The sequence below is a fragment of the Macrotis lagotis genome, chromosome 2 (assembly GCF_037893015.1).
Source record: "Macrotis lagotis isolate mMagLag1 chromosome 2, bilby.v1.9.chrom.fasta, whole genome shotgun sequence".
Classification (NCBI taxonomy): Eukaryota; Metazoa; Chordata; class Mammalia; order Peramelemorphia; family Peramelidae; genus Macrotis; species Macrotis lagotis.
The window spans coordinates 96500994-96519383 of record NC_133659.1 but is presented as its reverse complement, the minus strand read 5'-3'; the positions used below and the strand labels follow the sequence as shown (position 1 = coordinate 96519383).

The following is an 18390-nucleotide window of genomic DNA, read 5'->3' as shown; positions in this document are numbered from 1 at the left end:
GCACCAACTTACTACCTACAAAATGACTCTAAAATTATTATCTAAAGAAAATCATATCTCTTTATTATAATGCTAATACTAATTAAATACTTATTTTTCCTGTTTTTCTACTTAACCCACAAAGGAAACACCATGTGAAAAATTATAGCATATAAAACACATTTTTTGTGGGGATGGCAGTTATTTCAATTTACTTGCTTTTGATTGGTCTAGGCATAACTCTAGTGAGTAAAACTCTAAAAATGGAGTAAACAAAATGCTGAATAAGGAAACTCAGATTCATTTCACATTGACTTTATTTTTTCATTGAATATACATTTGGTTTGCACATCTGGAATAGTCAATAGTAGTTTAAAATATTATAAAGTAACAACTTATAAAATTAAAAATAGCAAAATGGACTACATTGTCATATAGCATTTCTAAAAAAAATCCTGTTTCTTAATGTTTACCAAAAAGTTTCTATAAATCTAATTAATCTTAGCTTTAATAAAAACCTGGACTCTAGACGACTCATTTAAATGGTCTATGCCTCAGATGCTCCATTTTAGGAAGCTGAATATATGTACTTTAAAGGGATATGCAATGACCTATGTCAAAGCTCTTTTAAGTCTTTGGAGGAGAATACAAAAAAATACTATTTTTACTAAGACATATCTTAAAAAGATACTATATTTAAATATTTTCCTGATTGAATTCCACCTGCTTCTTCCCTTTAGTGTATTTTAGTACTTGGTAAACATCAGTGTCTAAATCAAAAGAATATATATCATTAGGTCTCAAAAGTGAATCATTGAAGTAATTTCCAAAGTGACTATTTTAAAGCTCAAACTGAGATGGCAATTATCTCACCCTCACTGGCCTAAGGGTTTGCCAGAAGAAGATTCCAGGGTGAGAACATCTGTGAGACCTTCTTGCTTGGGGCAAAGTCTACTTAAATGTTTGGCATATTTGGCTATTTATTCAAAGTAGGATATTTTTCTTTTCTTTTAGTTTTTAAGATTAATCAGTAAGTAGTATTTACTACAAAACTTAATGAGAAATTGAACCTCAACACAGCAAAGAGAATCTCACCATTAAACACTCTTCTAGTGAACTCCTAAGACCAGCACTCAATTTTTTTCTAAGACAAGAAACAAAAAAACTTAATTCTAATACTTACGCAGGTAACTGCACTATTCTGAATATTTCAAAAGTGCTTATGATTATTATAAAAACATATTATAATAAAATTTCACTAATAATGTCTAAAACTCCTTTAAATAAATGAACAAGGAATGGTTATTTTTAACATAAAAAGGCAAAAGGGTGTGTAGACAAGAAAGCAAGGGATATGTGATTACTAATATTTTTAAGAATATCTTAAAAAGAATAATCATCAAATTTACTATTTTATGACATATAGAATATAGTTTTGAGTTTCAAGATGTCATATAAAATTTCCAACTTAAAAAAAGTAGTACAAAAACAAAATTACTAGAGCTTGATTTAAAATACTTTTCAACCATTATACTGAGGAATTAAGAAGTTATCACATCTTGTGATTTCTTAGCAGAAGTTTTATTTGTATTTCTCATCAACTACAGAGTGTAGTTTTCAGATTGACTTTCCTCTTCCATTTAAGGCAAGGTGAAATAGTTTTAATAATAAACTGGCTCTGAACAGGTTACTTGTTTCAAGACATAAAGCTAGTAACTGGCAGTGAGTAATGTGCCAGAAAGAGGCTTCACAGAATCCACAGGGGGCAGCTGAAAACACTGAGGTTTGAAGGTTCATAGTTTACCAAAAGCAGAGGTAATTTTAACCAGTAGCTCTGGGAAACCTGCTGATACATTAGGGGTTTGATATGAGTGTGAAAGATTGATGATAGGGAAAAAGAAGAACAAATGCTAGCATTTTACAGAGTTTAGCCTTAGTATAGCACCTTAACTGCAATACAAACTGAACCCTCCAATGACCCAGAAGTGAAGAAGCAGAGAAAAAATGATTAGGAATTTTGCCTAGCTAAACTAAAAACAAAAGCAAAACTATCTCCCATGAAGAAAAGTCTGATGATACTTTAAAAACTTACAAAACACCTTTACTATACTACTGTGAACATCAATACTAGTCTCCTGCATATTAAAATCATAAAGTATTCTCTTGCTCAATATATCCAGAATACATTCATAAAATAGTATTAATGAATAAGTCTGCTAAATAGTAAGAATATTCCTTATACAAGGAATCTTTACTGAAATAAGAATGCTCTTGGAAAGGAGGCTTTGATTTGGAGGGAAGGATGGAATTAAACAGGGATAATGGAAGAATGGGGAAGAAATGTAATCTAAAGAAAGGTTCATCCTTCTCCAACATCATTTCCTTCCTTCAATTGCTACAAATCTGTAAGTAAGGAACTCCAGACTATGGAGTTATAACTAACTGGCACCAAAGAAAAAACATCTATTAGCACAGTCCTCTATTTAACATATTTAACAAGCACCCAACTATCTAAGAATTGGTGGGTGATATGAATAGAAATTAATGGAATCATGCATATTATTGTGCAAGAAGGAAATCCATGGCCATTTAGTTAAATCTTTGTTTGGATAATATACGAATTTGCAGTTGACTGAAAACTGGGATCTGCTAGCAAGCAAACAACTTTAGAAACAATATAAAATATCCATAGGGAAAGAGAAAGGGAAGGGAAAGGAAGGCAGGGAGGAAGGAATGTAGGAAGAAAGAAAGAGAGAGGTAGGAGGGAGAAAGGAAGAAAGAAGGGAGGAAAGAAGAAAGGAAGAGAAAAAACAAAGAAGGGAGAGAGGAAGGAAAATTAATTAAAACAACTACATGCTGAACACTTTGCCAAGTATTTTACAAACGTTTCCTCATTTGATTCTCACAACAGCTCTGGGAGCAAGGTGTTATCATCTGAGCCAGGCAGAGGGTAAGTGACTTGCCCAGAGTCATGCAATGAAGTGGGGGTCAGACTTTAACTTGGATCTTCCTGATTCAAGGCCCAGCTAGGACAATGAAACAACAGAATCTAGAGTAAAAGACTGAATCTCTGTCCCTCTGAGAGATCCATGGGAAGATAATTTGGGCAGAGCTAAAGTGGTTGGTGATTACAGGATGAAGTATGTTAGATGTATTTTTATATAACCTGTCAGGTTTCAAGTCTCCTTGACTACCAAGCAAGAACTCCTCAGTTATAATGAGGTATCCTCTCTCACTTCCCTTTTCTATCCTTTGGTCAGAAATGGTTAATCAAATCAATATTACATTCATATTGCTTCTATGGACAGGCCTGACAATCTACTTTCCTCTTCAGAATCTCTATCTTTATTGTCCCTAACACCTAGCAGAATGCAGCCTAGCGCAGAGTAAGGATCAAATAATAAATACTTGCTGAAATGAACTGAATCTACATGTCAGGACTAAAACAAAAACCAAAAAGTTTATTGAAAGGATAAAAGAAGCATTGAACTTGTATGAAATGTTTGCCACAATCTCCCAAGTCAAGTGAGCTAAGAGTGCTTAGGACTTTCTAACCCAACGTATCGGAAAAGAGCAGCAGCCAGTTGGCAACTCCAATAGTCTTCTAGCCTAAAAAGCACTGCCTATTTCCTGTATTTTTCCTAGAATGGACATGGATATTTATCAAATAAAATGTTTTATGTTAGACTATGTTTTAAATTCCTTATATCACTGAGATCAACTATTGTTAAAGATCAGTGAATAACAAACACTGTTTCTTTCTCTCAGATCATGCCTGGAAGGAGATAAAATATACAGTTATGAAGTCTTTGAGATAGTGTATCATCTTTCCTTTGGTCATTTTCCATTCTTTGGGTGTTTCTCCACTTCTATAACTCAACTCAACCTTGTCATCCATTCCACTTCACCCCTCCCTGCATTTTCAGTTTTTTACCCAGGGTTCAAAAGTAATCAAAGCAACCCTACCTTTAGCTCCACTTATCCAAATACTATCTTAATGTTTTATTAGTTGTCCCAGGGACATCACAGACAAAATACTCTTCTTTGGCCACTTCTCTACACTTTTCTCAATTAAATCCAAGTTTTTTGAGGGAAGAGATGTTTTCTTTTTTTTACTGTTTGTATCTCCAGTGCTTAGCACTGTATTATGTATTTAATACATAAATTTTATTCATTCATTGTTTAATGATTTAAGAATCTAAAAACTTTCTAAATATTACCCAGTTGGTCTAAAAGCATAAGGATACGTGCAATTCAGTGGGATAAGTATAATAGGTTTATGAATGCATTATGTATTATATGTATTTAATACTCACAGGGGACATAATAGAATATAACATTAATAATGAATATAAATATTCTAATATAATGTTTTGATACAGATTTTTTAATTAAGAGGCCAAAAATATATTTACAATAATGCTATGAAAGTAAGATATACATGGTTTAAAATAAGGTAAAATTTTGTTCCTGAGGTTAAAAATATACTGCACAATTACACAAGTTGAGAGAAGATGGAAAGGCAAAAATAAATCAGAAGTGGTGAACCAGGCACAGTGGGGGTTGATAACAGTGTTGACAGCAAACATATGCTGCCTTTTGAGGCCAAAAAACATGCTGAACTCTGATGGGGTAAAAGCCAAAGGAACATCTATGGAGTAGGAGAAAGGTGCTAGTGGAAGGTGTGGGGAAAACAAGCATGTGACCACAGGTGGCACCTGGCACAGAAAATGAAGCTGTTTGATGTCTACTTCAAGAAAGATAATTTTTCAAGCTGAAATCAGATAATATATCACACTTGGAAATAGTGTGGGGACCACAAATTGTACACTCAAGAGAATGGAGTGTGAAAATTCGGCTATCTGTTTTTGAATGATGCTCCATGCATGTGCTCTACTGGCAATGTCACAAACTCAGACCAACATAAGAAAAAGCACACATCTGCCAATTGTGTTATCTATCATAGTAGAGGGCTCTTCTCACTATCATCACCAATCTTTCATTTTCAAAGGTAAAAAGGATTTAGAGCATTACAATAACTTTTCCCACAAATAAGTTCCAATAATTTACATAACAGGAAAGGCACATCTGGTATCTATTCAATCAATAAGCACATGTTAAGTACACATTTTATAATATGCACTGGGCTATTTGTTGAATACTTACAATGTGCTGGGGATACAGTGAAAGGCAAAACCAGTTTCTGCCCTCAAGGAGATTATATTCTAATGAGGAACAGAACATGTAAATAACTAGGAATTTACAGATCTAGAGTCCATGGAGCAATTTAAGAGAGGAAGACATTTGAAAGTTGGAAGAAGACAGGATTTGGAATGAGTAGTGAACAAAGTCAGAGAAATTTTAAAAGGCAGAGATAAGGAGGGAATCTTGGGACCCTTATCTTTTCACTGACCAAGCCTCAGCCTTGGATTATTCCCAATACCTATTGTGCTGAATGAAGACAGAGAAAATCATGCAACTGTTCTGACTGGGTCCACAACCTCAACTGGGCTTTCAGTGCTGACAGGGACTCCTACTATATCTTCTTCATTAACTCACTAGCCAGCTCTCTACATCTGAGACACTTCCAAACATTTTCTTCCCTTTTTAAGGCTCCCTTGGATCCTCCTTCACTCCTCAACTTTGATTAATTTTTAAAGGAAAAAAAATCAGAATATTTTGCTTTATACTGAGTAAAAATCTGTCTCTTGTAACTTCCATCCAATGGTCTTAATTCTAGTGCTTTACTTTTGATGATGTTTATCTTTTGATCTCAAAGAAGACCATGTCATCATATGATGCCAAGACAAGCACACAGATGGAATTTGAGTGAGAGGGGGCTCTGCTAAGTCACCTGTCTCACTTTCTCCTCAAAACCCATCTGGGTCCAGTAGCCAGATATGAATCAGGATGACTGGAAATGAATCTGGATGCAAGGCAATCAGGGTTAAGTGACTTGCACAACATCACACAGCAAGTAAGAATCAAGTATCTGAGGTGGGATTCGATTCCCATTCTCCTGACTCCAAGGCCAGTGCTCTATCCACAATACCACCTGCCTGTCCATTTACATTTACATTTTACATTTACAGATATTGTATCATACTTAAAAGTTAGTGGGGGGGGGAACGACCACAAATTGTACACTAAGGAAAATACAGAGTGAAAATTCAATCACCAATTTTTGAATGATGCTTGTGCTTGTGCTCTCTTGATATGCCAGTCCTTTAAACACCTGAAGAAAATTGTTATGTTTCTACTTAGTTTTGTTCCCCGTCTAAACATTATTAGCTCCTTCAAGAATTATGCATATGACATGACTCTTACATCCTCTGCATGCACTTTTTGTCTATATCCTATGTATCTAGAAAACATTTTTATAATGCAACAAAAATCAAATTCAGTTCTGCAGAAATAATTTGTACCAGTCAGACTAATGGCTTATAATAACTAGTTCATGGTAAATTAAATTCACTTCACATGGAGTACTCTCCAGTCAGTTCTCTAGATCCTGTAATAGAATAATAATAGCATAATTCACATTAAAAAAAACCCCAAATGTAGTAATAGATAAGGTGAACCTATTTAATGTCTTCTGGATAAAAAAAGAAATTATATGTGGGGCAATTTCAGAAATCTAAAGCTTAGTGAAAGTTTTGGTTTCTTGGCTTAATTGGATCCTAACTGAAGAAGGTGACTAGCTCTCCCTTTCCTGGGTGTTTTTCTTTAGAGGCAGAAAAACAGCACAACTTTAGGGTATACAATGAGAAATATTGCTGAAGAGAGAATGATTGTAATATATGCTAATTTTTCCTTCAACGGAGAAAAGAAACAGGACAGACTCTGTACTTTTGCTCTTTTCAGTACCAATCACCACCTTTCTCTACTTCACAACTTTAATCATTTTGTGGAAATCTCTGTCTAATAACTTGTTCATTTAATGTGACTGGAATAGCATTTTAATGTTATCTGGTGACCTTGGATAATAAAGGTTCCCTTCCAAAATTTATACATACAAGGTAATGGATGGTATGTAGAGGTTGTGAAAGGCACAAGCAAGTAAGTTGAATTAACAGAAAGGCACCAAAAGACTGAAATATCCTGATAAGTAAAATTAATCCAAAGAGCTCTAAGGGTTTAAGAATGCACAGTTAGTTGCTCAGTAGATAAAGTGCAGGCCTAGAGTAAGGAAGACCTTTCTTCAAATCCAACCTCAGATGCTTATTTGCTTTGAGACCCGGGACAAGTCACTTACTGTCTGCTTCAGTTTCCTCATCTATAAAATGAGCTAGAGAAGAAAATGGGAAACTAGTTCAGTATCCTTTAAACTACGAAAACCTCAGAGGGAATCACAAAGACTTAGACATGACCAAAAAGATCGAACAACGAAAAAAAAAAAGGAAAGAAATTTAGAGTTCTATACTGAGGATAGAAAGGAACCCAGATAACTTATCCATCAGGGCCAGGAAAGCAACCCCCCCTAGAAATTAAGAGGTCAGTTATCTAGCTAAGAAACAGGCAAGTGATTAAGGATCATTCTCCAAGTGGACCCAAGAATAAGAGAGAGATGTCCAGAGATCTTTCAAAGGTTGGTCTGGGGAAAATGAGACTATTTGCATTTTAAAGAGTATAGACATATCCATTTGGGAGTTAAATACAGATTAAGAAGGGATAGGGCTTTACTATATTTTACATTTGTTTCATATATATGCATATATAGCTATATCTAATCTATATCTATCTATATATGTATCTATATATATGGATACATATATACATATGTACAGAGAGAGAGAGAGAGAGAGAGAGAGAGAGAGAGAGATGTCTCTCTATATATCTATGTATATATAAAACATGTTTTGCAGGCTGAAGTTCCTTGAACATACTTGCTTTTGTTCAAGTTGTTTTATTCTTTAGAAATTTTTAGAATTTTAGAATTTAGAATTCTTTAGAATTTTTACTTTGTATTTAGAATGTTTACTCTGTATTTCTTGTTCAAATTCTGAAAATGTTTCAAAGACCAAATCAAAGGCATTTCACGAAAGTTTTGACAAATCTACTCCCCACCAGAAGTGATTTCTTCCTTCTTTCAAAACATATTATACTCATCAAACGTAGAGATGACATAAAGCTGAGAGGTTGCTAACTAACATAATGGGTGACAGAATCAGGATCCAAAAGAATCTTGTTAGGATAAAGCACCAAGATCAATCTAATAAAATAGAATTCAAGAGTAATAAATGTAGAGTCTTACATTTAGGTACGGATAGTAGTTATTCTGGAAAAAGAAGTTTTATTGTATTGCAAAAATCATATGGGTTGGAAATACAATATACCAGTCAAAAAAAAAACAAAATATAATTTTATGCTGTTTGTGGAATAGACTAAGAGATCATTGATTCCAGGAAATATCATGTGGCACAGTGGAGATACAATTTAGTTTAGAGGATATGACACTTGACTTGCAAATCAGAAAGACTTGGTTAAAATCCAACCTAGGAAATTAGCTCTGCAACCATGTGCAAATCACCTAACTTCTAAGTGCCTAAGTTTTCTGATCTGAAAAATAAAGGCATTCCTTCCTGCTCTGGATCCATGATCCAATAACAATCTTGCTATATTCTTCCTTCATCAACCCTTACCTGAGCACTGTGTTCAGGTCTGGGTTGCTAGAGCTTAGGGGAGTGTCAAGAAAAGGGCAAACATTGCTAGAGGGGCGGCTAGGTGTCTTAGTGGATAAAGCACCGGCCCTGGAGTCAGGAGTACCTGGGTTCAAATCCAGTCTCAGACACTTAATAATTACCTAGCTGTGTGGCCTTAGGCAAGCCATTTAATCCCATTTGCCTTGCAAAAAAAAAAAGGGAAAAAAAGAAAAGAAAAGAAAGAGCAAACAGGATAGCAAAGGCCTCTTGAGTCCATGACACATGGTTTGGTTCTCCAGACATTTGTACATTGTTGCAGATCAGTTACTTCAGTGGGATTTTCTTGACAAAAACACTAGAGTGGTTGACTATTTCCTTCTCTATCTTCAAGCAGTTTAACCTGTAGAAGGGTATAATATCTATTTCCAAGTATTAGAAGGGTATAATATCTATTTCCAAGTATTTGAAGGTCTATCATGTGGAAGAAGGAACAGATTTGTTTTTTATGGCTCTAGAGGTAGTGTAAAGTCACAAAAAGGCAAATTTGGAGTTGATGCCATGAAAAACTTCCTAACAAATAAGAGCTATCCAAAAGTGGAGCTGCTACCTTGGAGGTACCCAAGTAAGTTATAGCTAAGATTCCTGTTTCATTTGGTTGAACTCGATGACTGATGAAGTCTTTTCCAATTCTCAGATTCTATAATTTTGATGGCATTTACCAAACAGGAACAAAGATTTAGATTCCGCCATATAGTTATTTCCACAATTCCTAACCCTACCCCGACCCCACTAAATTATAGATTTCCTTAAGAGCAAGAACTGTATATATTATTTGAATGTCTCCCCCTCAAGCAGCTACTTTGTATATAGAGAAGTCATATAATTTGTTGGGAAAATATGAGTAAAACAAAACAACTGAACAAAGATAAAGGAAAAATCCTACATTAAGAAAAACCAGTTACACAATAAAAGGATGTAAGAACTATTCCTGAGGGTTTTTAGTTAAGTTTAATATGAGTACCATTAACAATAATGTTATAAAGAGGACTAGATGGCATGCATTCAATCTGGGGATGCTACAAAGCTTAAAGGTATAGCCAGCAATCTAAATGATAAACTCTAGATCAAAAAGATCTTGACAGTTGGAAAAATTAGTCAAATTACTGGTGGGACTTAATTGGGGCAAATGTGAATGAAGTTTGATTTTCTAAGTACAAGATGGGGGGAAATAGATTAAAATTTCCTGTGAAGAAAATATGGGAGTTTTAGTAGGCTGTAAACTCTTAAAGGTCAATAGTGTGATATGGCAGAGAGCAAGAGAAATGATAACTTGCACTACATCGAGAGGTCTAGAATAGTAAAGTTAAGGATAAGCTCCACCTTACTCTACCTAGTTGGGCCATATCTAAAGCACTCTGTTTAATTCTGGAAACTACATATTGGGAAAGATATAGACAAACTAGAGTTGATCTAAAAGAAGGAGATCAGAATAATGAAATTACTTAAAAACAAGCTTAAAAGAGCATTCAACTGAAAAGGCCTGGGGATTTTTATCTCAGAAAAGACAGGATGACAGCAGTCACCAAGTTATACTGAATTCAATTCAACACATGCATTTATTAAATGCCTATTGTAAAGAAGGCATTTTTGGAAGAGAAATTAGGGTTTGTTTTGCTTAGCCTTGGAAAGCAGAACTAGGAACCATTAGAGGGCCCTAAAGAAAGACAAATTTAGAAGTAAGGAAAAACTGCCTTAAAATATGTGAAAGTGACCCAAAGAAGACTAGGACCCTGGGGAAGAAAGGGGTTTCTTTTTCTGGGACACTGTCATTAGAGAGAATAACTTTAGAATTCAAGATTAAGAAAGGCAGCATTGGTGTGGGCAACAATGAGACCTAAAGTACAGTCACTACCCCTGTGGGCATCTTGCCTTAGAATGAAGACAAAGGACAAGAAAGTGGAGGAGGCTTAGGAACCAAGAGGTCAGAATGTTTGAAGGAATAATAATACAAATTTACTGACATCTAGAAAGATGACAGTAGAAGTTAAGGAAAGAATGAGGACTAGGAGTTAGAATGGGAAAACCTTGAGAAAATGAGACAGTGATGTGTAGGGTAGGGTGGGGAAAGAACTGCACCTGGGATTTGGTCAGGGTAATCTAGACAGAATGAACTTCAAACACGAAGTTTATAGATAACAGTGGTAGACAAACTATTGGCAAGTGACAGGGAGGGCAAAAAGAGAATGCCCCCACCTGTCATTTTTTTTGCATTTTAAAGAAAAGAAAGAATGAGAAAAAGAGCAATCAGTAGCAGGACTGGTGACCTGGGATGAGATAGGTCCCAAAACAAGTCTAGTTGCCATGAGGACAAGACAATCATCATGGTAATAGTTGACATTTATTTAGTCCTTAAAAGTTTGCAAAATTAGTCTGTAAGAGAACTAGATCTAAGAGGAAGGAAAGTTTGTTAAAAAACAGGGTAGGACTTCTACAAAGTGCAGTGGATGGGCAAAGTAGCAAAGAGCATTCTGTTCTACTAAGTAGATTTTTCCATGACAATTGGGATAGGAATTGAATCTGTGATTTCCCTGAGACAATAACCATGATAGTAATAATAATAATTACATCAATATATCACTTACTATGTTCTAGACACTGTGCTAAGTGCTTTACAATTATTATCTTATAAATACTGATCCTCACAACAATCCTACAAGAAAGTTACTATCATTCCAAATAATTGCTACATTATAGTTTTTCAAATATATATATTCAAACACCCCTCATTTCTCTCTGATGCCAGGTCAACAAGTATTTATGAAATACCTACTGTGTGAAACACTGAGCTAGACATTAAATGGTGAAGTCTGCTTTAGTGTGGTGTCAGAAGAGAGAAGGGGGTAAATACAAGGGATGTTAAGAGGATGGAATAAAGAGTATCTGACAACTGACAGGCTGGAGTGAGGGTGGGAGGAAATGAAATCAAGAAGAGACAGGGAGGACTCAAGAATAACAAATGAGTTGTAAGCCTGGATAATGGGGAGAATGAGGATTCCCTCAACAATAATAGTAAGGTTAGGAAGAAAGGAAAGTCTTGGTGGAAAGTTAAATATTCCAGTTTTAAATACACTGAACTCAAGATGTCTTCAGGACACTTCTATCTTCCCCAGTGTCTACTCTGTCATCTTTTTACAATTAAAGTTACAGGAGTTACCAAAGAACACAGAATACCAAGAGAACTTTTCAGAAAGACCTTAAATACTGAATGGAAAAATCTCATTTTATAGATATTCAAAGAGAAATTCAAATAATACTAAAAAATGTTTTGTTTGCATCATCATCAATCAGATAAGCCAATATCTAAACTGGTAAAAATTATTGATTTGTTTTGAGGATAAGTCACACTGAAATAGTGTTTTTATACTTTATACCACCAAATGTCATTACATATGAAATAAGTTTATTAAAATCTTATTTCTTCTTTTATTATTACATTTAGGATTAAATTACTATCTACACTACTTAAGAATGAAGAAATAGACAATCTAGTTTCAGTACAGGCTCTACATATTGTTAATTTAATTTGAATTCACTTCAAAATCTGCAGAATTAAAGTAGAAATCTTGTAAGTTATTTTTCTTATTGCTAAAAAAATGTGTTTTGACTACAAATTAGAAGTTGCTAAAGAAATATACATTTTTCTTTGACTAAATCTGAACACGTATCATTATATAATGAAATGAGTAGTTGTCTCACTTCTAGGGGAAAAAAAGATTGCCATTAAGGAAACCATTTTTCAAGGAAAAAAAGACTTAGAAATAGGTTTGGGGATATATGCTTTAAAAAAGTGACACACACAGACACACACACACACATATGTCAATAATGTGGTGTAATAAGGATAACTGTCACATAAAAATATTTTATAGCCAGCATAAAATAATGCTAGAACTTCTAATCTGTTTCCAAATCCTGTAAAATGGCCAATTAATGATTACATTACAGTTTTTCACAGATTTATCCAAAGTATAATTTCTCTTGATAATTTCATCCAAGATTTTTGCTGAATCCAACTATAACTTAAAAAGAGCTCAACGTTTTTTGCTTCTTATCAAAGAGCTTAATTTCCAATTACTCTGTAAGCACCTTTGTGCTAAACTTTCAGCTATTTTAAGAGCAAGAGAAAAGCAAAGAAAATGATCAACTTGTATTGTCTCTGTTTGATTATATATCATATGATATTATTTTCCAAACAATATTTCTAAAATGAAAGGCTTGTTCATGGCCACAGAGGTAGGCAGGATTTGAACTATGGTCCTCCTGAATTCTCAATACTAGCACTTAATATTTACTTAATATTTCTATATGATGTCTCTTCATCTAGAAAATGATAAGAGATATAGAGAGGGCTAGATTTGGGAATCAGAAGACCTGCGTTTGAATCCTCCCTTTGACATTTACTAATTATGAGAACCTGGGCAGTCACTTAATCTCTCTGAGCCTCAGTTTCCTATGTTATGAGGAAATTGGATACAATGAGCTGCAAAGTTCTCCCTTCCAGTTCTGAATCTATAAATAGATGATTTCTTTCTTTTTCTTTTTTGCAAGGCAAATGGGGTTAAGTGGATTGCCCAAGGCCACAAAGCTAGGTAATTGTTAAGTGTCTGAGACCAGATTTGAACTGAGGTACTCCTGACTCCAGGGCTGGTGCTCTATCTATCCACTGCACCACCTAGACATCCCATAAATGGATGATTTCTAAAGTCCTTTCTAGCTTTAAATATGAAAGGAATTCTGCATTTTTAAAAAATTTTAGTGAGGTTCTTTTTTTAAGATTTGGTAGAAAAATCTGTTTTTGAATCCCAGTTCTACTACTTAACTTCACAGTGCAAATATGTTTCCTTCCACAGGCCTGTTTCTTTATCTGAAATGATTTAGGCTCGAATGATTTCTAAGATTCCTGCAAGTTCTCAAGACTGTGACTCCCTTGGTTGTCTTCTACTTCCCTCTTACCACTCATAGATCTCCTACTGAGAACAGGTCAGTTTAAAACAATCCATTTAGAATCTCTGACTCTTCTTGCTTTTTTTTTTTTAAACAGTGATCCATTTGCCCAGTGTCACTATGCCACAACCACTCATCTGGCTTTTTCAAATTCTCAGACCTGACTCAATGAACAAAACTATTCTTAATTCTAAATGAAAGATGCTTTTATTTATTCATTTTTTTTTTTTGGCAAGGCAATGGGGTTAAGTGGCTTGCCCAAGGCCACACAGCTAGGTAATTATTAAGTGTCTGAGGCCAGAATTGAACTCAGGCACTCCTGAATCCATGGCCGGTGCTCTATCCACTGAGCCACCTAGCCAACCTGAAAAATGCTTTGATCCGGATTGGTTTGTTAAGTCACATTTTTTATAATCACTTCTCAGTGGTCATCCCAGGATATTTCTGACCACAGTGGGAAGAAGAATTGTCCAGTCCTAGGACTGTTTTATTCCATGCCCTTTAAAATGTTCCACCTACTCATTCTGAGGGTCCTAGATTATCAGTTTGTAAGTGTTGTCTTTAGCCTACAATTTTCAAAGAACAGCAACCATGCTTCCATTAATAGTTCACATTTTCAAAGCACCTGAAAGTTTACAAAGGACTTACTTTCTCAAAAAAAGTCCTCAAAGGGAGGCAGTATAAGGATTATGATGCCCATTTTAAAGATAAGCAAACTAGGGTCTATGGAGGAAGAGCTGACTTAACCCAAATGACACAGTTAGGAAGTTTTAGAACAGGACTCAAAATCAAGACTTCTGACTCCAAGTTCAATATTCTCTCTACTATAACACCATGTTTCTAGGGACACATACAAGTCAGTTCCCACAATTCAAAGATTAGGAATACAGGATCACAGACTCACAGCTCAAAAACTTCTGAGAAGTCAATGAATCAAAATCATGAAGGAGGGTTGAATTTAGAGGTACAAAATGTGGAGACAGCAACAAGGTAAAATGGGAATATTGGTTGGTTATTTCTTGTCCATTACCAAAGAAGATCAAAATGACATCACTATGTTAGACAAATTACAGTGTGTCCTGTCCAACTCTGACTAATCAGACAATATGAGTTCAAAATGCTCTACCACAACTCGGATACATGGGAACAACTGGAGTGCTTACTCTAAACTTATGTTTGTCATGGGTCTTTTGAGCGCCTTCAGTTCTGCCTTGTTCATAGAGAGCAGCACTCTCTGATGTGGGGTACATCACGTTGGTCAGTCCTGTGCCAGTGTCTCCCATGCTATAAAATCAATTCTAAAATTCTTAGGAAAGAACTTCCAGTATCACTTCTTCTGACCCCCTTGTGAGCACTTGACAAGGTTGAATTTTCCATAAAATAGTCGTTTTTGACAAACTTACGTTTGATATTCTACCAACATGGCCAGTTCATCATAGTTGCCCTCTCTGTAGAATGTTGGAATGTTTGGCAGTTTAGTTTGAGAAAGGGACTTCGTGGCTGGTATCTTAATTTAAATGGAAGCGACTCAGTTTCCTGACATGGCAATGGTAGATTGTCCAGGTTTCACAGGCATATATAGCTATGAGGTCAGCACAATGGCTCTGTAAATCTTCATTTTTGTAGTCAATCTAATAATTCTTCTCTCCCACACTTTCTTTCAGAGTCTCCCAAATAACTGAGCTAGCTCTGGCAATGTGAGTGTCAACATCCTTGTCAATGTGTACCTCTTTGGAAAGGTCACTGCCAAGGTAAGTGAACTTGTCCACAGTACTCAAAACATTTTCATTTACTGTGATCAATGATTCCACATATGGATGGTATGGTGCTGGTTGATGGAGTACCTGTGTTTTTTTGGTGTTAATTGTTAGAACAAAATTAGCAAAAGCCGCAGAGAATCAATCCATAGTTTGTTGCATCTCAGCTTCAGAGGCTGCACTGAGGCAATGATCTGCAAACACATGTACCAACACTCCCTCCACTTTGGTCTTGCCTTGTATATCAAATTGTAACCATGTTCATCCTTAATAACATGGCTGAAAACATCATGCCAAAAAGCATGGGAGCAAGGACAAATCCTTGTTTTACTCCACTGATGACTAGGAAATAGTGAAAGGATCATCCACTATCCAGAATCTAGGTAAGCATGCTGTCATGGAACTGAAGTGTAATAAAGATGAACTTCTCCAGGCAACCAAATTGTGACATCATTTTCCATAAGGCCTCATGACTGACAGTAGTAAAGGCCTTGGTCAGATCTACAAACATTATATACAGACCTGTTCTGTTGCTGCTATTTCTCCCGGAGTTGTTGGGCAGCAAACACTGTATTAACTGTCCCTTGGCCCTTTCTGAAGCCAGACTGGCTCTCAGGGAGGTGACATCTTCCAGGTGAAGGATCAGCCTATTGAGAAGGACTCTGGCAAGAATCTTCCCAGCAATGACTGAGAGAGAAACACTCCTGTGATTGTCACAGGACAATCTATTCCCTTTACCTTTATAGAGATAACAATGGAGACAACCTTGAATTCTTGGTGAATAGCTTCCTCATACCATATAAGCTGGAAAATTTCAGTAAATGGGAAGAATATAGGCTCTGGAATCCAAGATCTTTGTATAAAACCTTTCTTTGATCCTTCTTACTGCATGTTCTTGGTTGAGTCACTGGACTATTTTCTGTACTATTTCCTCATCTGTAAAATAAGGCTTAACTAAATGGTCTGTGATACATTGTACCCTGCTGCTGCCTCTGGATCTATTCATCTATTCATAAAGATCCAGACATTGCAGATTGATCATATCTTCTATGAAAGTTCTCTGCACATCCAAATAAACCATGGTTGATGTTGGTGCTAACCAAGGATTGCAGATCTCCTCTTCTCTATCTCTCACCTGCTTCTCTCCCCTTTTCCATTCTGATGACCATTTATATCAGGTCAGGCTTCACAATGTTTATCAATATTCAGGGACATCACAGACAGGAATACTACTTAGGTACAGGTCTGACCAAAAGACCATGGCAAGTCCTTCCACTACAGATATTCTTTGAAGAGTCCTAAGAGGAAATTTACTTCTGTTTTTCAATTTAGACCTGAGAGACCATGATTTTCCCAAAGTCACCCAAGTACAAGGTGGCAGAGCCATGATTCAAATTCACATTCTACACCTTTGAATTCAACCCTCTTTCCACAGTATCATGTTTAACTATTGCCATATGACAAAGATAAAACTGAAGTTGAGAAGCTTATTTGGCAGACATGAGGAAAATCTAGAGAGGTAAGATAAAGTTCCTAGAGGTGATTCTTAATAGGTAGAGCTGTCTCCAAATACCTGAAGAGCTGTCAAGGGAAAGAAGGATCAGACTTGTTCTGCTTGGTTCCAGAGGGGAGAACTAGAAACAATGGGTAGAAGTTGTAGAAAGGGAGATTTAGGCTTGCTATAAGGAGAATTCTTTTAAGAATTAATTAGAGCAATCTAAATGTATCAAGATAGTGACTTCTTTTCTAGAGGTAGTCAAACAAATGCTGTCTACATGTCAGGCACAGTGAAGAAGAAATTCTTTTCCAATACAGGATAAAATGAAGAAGCTTCTGAGGACCCTTCCACTTTAAAATTCTTTGATTTTGAGGATCACCACATGTCCAAATTAATAAATTGGTATAAATTGATCTTAATGAAAATGACTGACAAAATTCAATTTTTGTTTATTTAACAAACAACCCAAATGCATATACAAGACTTACTAAATGCTGGGGTGGGGGGGAATGGGTGGAATCTAATGTGTAGTCATCTCCACGGATGTGAGTCATCCTCTAATGGACTGAAACCTATCTACACACACGAGTCCACATCTTCCCATCAATTTATCAGGTAATTCGGTCTAGTTGAAGCAGTGAGGAACTCTGGGTGAGATAGTAGGTAGAATATACCTAAAGTGTCAAACACCCTATAAAAATCCCTCCCAAATTCTTTTGGAGATGGTGCAGGAACCAAAGGCAAACAGCCCTGGGAGCAACAGTTCCCCTTCTTTCTCCCTCCCTCCCCCTTTTCTGAACTCTCATTCTGCTTCCGTTCTATCCTCCAATCTATTTTCTCTTCAGTCATCGAAGTGATTTTCCTAAAGCACAGTTCTGATTATATATCTCCCCTACTCAAAGTATTGTTGCTGATTCTTTTTGTTCTTGAAGAGGACCATGACATTCAAATGAACTGGATATGAGTGAGGTGCTGTGCAAAATTACCAACCTCACTTTCTCCTATGAAGCCATCTGAATCCAGTGGCCAGATATGGATCCTTTAGTTTCCTATTACAAATGCTCTGTTTGGCATCCAAAACCCTCCATAGCTAGCCCCCTCCCTACATATCTTTCTTTCTTCCTCAAACCCTGAGTGACATTGGCTTCCTGACTTTCACGCACAAGATTCACTTCTTAGCTCTGGGCATCTTCTCTGGCTTAGCCCTTTGGAAAGCTCTCTTCATTTCGGCTTATTGGCTTGTCAGGCTTCAAGTCTCAGCTAAAATTCTATCTTCCAAAGTAAGGGTGTGACTTCCCTCTCTTAATAATTCCCTATGTATTCTATATATAACATGTTTCTGCTTATCTGTTTGCTTGTTGCTTCCCCTATTATTCAAGGGCAGCGCCTCTTTTTAGTTAAAGCACATAGTAAGTTTTTAATAAATCTTTACTGGGGTGGCTAGGTGGCACAGTGGATAGAGCACCGGCCCTGGAATCAGGAGTAACTGAGTTCAAATTCGATCTTAGAC

General features: G+C 36.0%; 1 protein-coding gene across 3 annotated transcripts in view; it reads right to left on the bottom strand.

The window, feature by feature from the left end:
• Nucleotides 1-18390, bottom strand: part of NEK7 (NIMA related kinase 7) — a 190550-nt gene that overhangs the window by 28436 nt on the left and 143724 nt on the right. The window lies entirely within an intron of this gene.